Below are 3,990 nucleotides of genomic sequence, written 5' to 3'. Positions count from 1 at the left end.
CATCCCCTGAGGAACATGATGGATAAGAGGAGACAAAGTAATTTTCCAGAAGAGAGCTATGAGGATGTTGGGAAGTCTGGATCCAAGGCACAGGAGGGATTTTGGAGAAAGACCGAACTTGTGATTTTATTGGTGTAGGGGAACTTGTGGTGGAGCACTTGTAACAATGCTGTCAGCATCTTCTCTGCAATTTTCACCCTTAGAGTGTTCCCTTCCTGGGAAACTCAGACTTTAAGGGTAAGTGACTTATCCAGAATTATACAACCAAAATGGGTCAGAGATGACACTTTTTCAGACAGGGGCAGTTTTCTATCCATTGTATCACACTATTGTTCTCATAGGAGGAAATGGTGATGTGTAACTTGGAGAAGTGAGAAAAGTATTTAATAACTGTTTTTAAGAGGGACATAATAATTGTCTTCAAATATCTGAAGGGTCATCATATGAGAAGGAATTAGATACAGTCCTGGAAAGCAGGATTTTTCTCAAGAGAAGGAACAACTCTCTCTCTCTCTCTCTCTCTCTCTCTCTCTCTCTCTCTCTCTCTCTCTCTCTCTCTCTCTCTCTCTCTCTCCTTTCCTTCCTTCCTTCCTTCCTATCTTCCTTCCTTCCTTCCTTTCTTCCTTCCTTTCTTTTCCTTCCTTCTTTCTTTATTTCTCTTCCTTCTTCCTTCCTCCCTCCCTCCCTTCCTTCCTTCCTTCAAATATTTTTAACATTCATATTTTAAAATTTTTAAGTTCCAAATTCTCTCCATCCCATCCCTCAATCATTATGAAGACAAACCATGTGATAGCAATTATACATGTGATATCACTCAAAAATATAATATACAACTTTCTAATCAATCAATCAATGCTTATTAAGCATCTGCTATGTGGTGGGAATTGAAGATACAACAAGCCCTACTCTCAAAGAACTTATATACTATCAAGAATTAGGACATCAAAACAAAATGAAGTGTTTTGTGAAAAAAATGAGTTTCCCATCACTAGAAGTGTTCAAATAGAAAGGAATCAAAGATTCATCCATTCAGTGTGAAGATGGGACCAATGAGTTCTAAGGTCCCTTCCAACTCAAATAGGTAACATTTATATACACCTACTATATGCCAGGTACTGTGCTAAATGCTTTACCATTATTTTCTCACTTGGTCCTTGAAACAATTGTGGGAGGTGGGTGTTATTATTATCCTCATTTTAAAGGTAAGGCAAATAGGATTTAGGTAACTTTCCCAGGATCACATAGCTAATAAGTGTCTGGGGCCGAATTACAACAGAAATCTTCTTGACACCATACCTGATTTTTAATCCACAGTACTACCTACCTGCCTTATCACAGATATATGGTTTTTTTTGTAATTAAAATAGTTACTTCTCACAAAAACCTCACCTGAAAAGACTTTATCTAATAATAATATCTGATATTTCTACGGTGAGATATTGAGACATGGTGGATAGTAAACACTGAGCAAATAATGCAAAAGTGAAATAATTTGTCCAGGACTTTACAACTAAATGGGACAGCCAGGTAGAGCGGTGGATAGAGGATTGGGACTGTAGATTTGAGTTCAAATCAGCTTCAGACACTTACTTACTGTGTGACTCTGGGCAAGACATTTAACCCCTAGTTGCCTCAATTCCTTATCTGTCAAATGGGGACACACTGAAGAAGGAAATGGAAAGCTACTCCCTTATCTCTGCCAAGAATACCCTATCGACAATGGATCGTGTCCAAAGAGTCATGTAGAGTTGGACTAGACTGAACAGTTTACACCCACTCCCTTATCTCTACCAAGAATATCCTATGGATAATGGGTCATGTCCATGGAGTCATGTAGAGTTAGACTTGATTGAATAATTTACACCTACTCTCATACATTTGCCAAGAATATCCTATGGACAATGGGTCATGTCCAAGGGGTCATGTAGAGTTGGACCAGACTGAACTCCCTTATCTCTGCCAAGAATCCCCTATGGACAATGAGTCATGCCCATGGAGTCATGTAGAGTTAGACCAGACTGAACAATTTATACCTAGCAACTTATACTAGTTAGTATAGGAGGTAGTGATCTAAAACCACTTCTCGTAGCTGTAGGGTAAAGTATACTTACGCTTCACTCAGCTGCCTCTCTAATAGAATGAGGTTAACCCACTGCTTATTTTCCTTTTTTTTTTTTTTTAAGTCCCAGACAGTCTCTTCATCTGCTGCTGCCCCATTAACCAGGCAACATCTGTCAGTAGGCAAGTCGGAGCATCTGGAGGAGACTGTTTCAGTAATCCCCCCCAAGCAAACCCACTCCTCCTAATCCACCGAAGAGACCAACTCAAGCAGCTGTATAAACCAGCCCAGCAATTTACAAATTAACCACTGAAAATTCACAGCTAACGGCTTAGCCTCCCCCTTCAGCATCTGTTGCCCCTCCCCCAGGCAGGAACACACATCACCCTTAATCCAAATGCAAAACCTGACTGAGCTGGGGCAGGCTGGTTAACTGAGCTCAGTCTGGATAAACAGGACTTTCAGACTTTTTTAAATGGGAGGGGGAGGGGAGATCAATTCCTTCTAGGCTTTAAAAAAAAAGGAATTGTGAAGATCCATTTATATGTATTTTTTGGATACAATGAAGGCGCTTTAATATATGCTTTTTCAATTGGACTGAACATTATTGGTAGTGAGCTATAATTATTAGGAGATTTTATTAGGGAATAGAGAGTCCAGAGAGCTGAGAGAAGTGGGTAATTTGAAAGATGGTTTGCAGTAAAGACTAGAGAGTTAGTTGCCCTTGATGTTAGGGAAACCTAGATTGGAGTTCTTTTTCTGAATGTTTACTAACTGTGTAAATTGGGAAAACCATTTAACTTTCCAAACTAGACGGCTTTCTAAGGTTTTAAGTTATAGATGAATTGTTAAGCTGGAAGGAGACTGCTGCAAATTTCAGATTGAGACTCAATGTGGTGTCTACTCTATCCACAAGGAGGTTATTGTGTGGGTGGGAGTCAAATGGACCAGTAAGATCAGAAGGGATTTGGTATTGTGTCCAAGCACTGGCGTAGTTTGCCATTTCTTTCTCCATCTCATATTAACAGATGAGGAAACTGAGGCAAACAAAGTTTTTAGTGTCACGTAGCTAGTAAGTGTAAGATTTGAACTCAGGAAGATGAGCCTTCCTATCTCCTTCCTGCCTGACTCTCCATACCATCTTGCTGTCCTTAGGAAGGGGCTAAGTTATGAAAATTCATTCAGATCCACAAGGGAGTAAATACTTTCTTCCTCTGGGTGGGAGAAGTGACAAGCTATTCATAGGTATGAGTAATACTAAATAAAGAAACAAATGATAAATTCATTGCTAGGGGAGTGGCAAGAGATTTTTTTTTAAAGTTTTTATCTCTGAACAAAAAAAAATCACAAATAAGAATTTTAAATTGGTATGGATTACATTTTATTTAGAGGGAAGACGTTATAATCCAGTCTTTTAAAAATTAAATGATTGGTTCCATCACCCAAATCAAGCAAGAAAATGACTTACTTTCTACACAACTGTTAAGGTTTTTATTCATCTGAATGAGAATAATAGACTATTTCATTAGGACATCCCATGTACAATGATTGTCTTACAGCAGAGATATCAAACTCAGAAACACCATTAAACTCTCCATAAAGATCCCTGCAGGCTACATATTGACTTAGTTTTAGAACTGATTTGGATGCCCTCATTGTTGAAGAGAGCCATGTCCATGAAAATTGATCATCTTGTGGTATTGTTGTTGAAGTGTATAATGATCTCCTGGTTCTGCTCATCTCACTTAGCATCAGTCCATGTAGGTCTCTCCAAGCCTCTCTGTATTCCTCCTCCTGGTCATTTCTTACAGAACGATAATATTCCATAACATTCATATACCACAATTTACCCAACCATTCTCCAATTGATGGGCATCCATTCAATTTCCAGTTTCTAGCCACTACAAACAGGGCTGCCACAAACATTTTGG

The sequence above is a fragment of the Antechinus flavipes genome, chromosome 5 (genome assembly GCF_016432865.1).
Source record: "Antechinus flavipes isolate AdamAnt ecotype Samford, QLD, Australia chromosome 5, AdamAnt_v2, whole genome shotgun sequence".
NCBI lineage: Eukaryota > Metazoa > Chordata > Mammalia > Dasyuromorphia > Dasyuridae > Antechinus > Antechinus flavipes.
Note: the sequence above shows the minus strand (reverse complement) of the source record.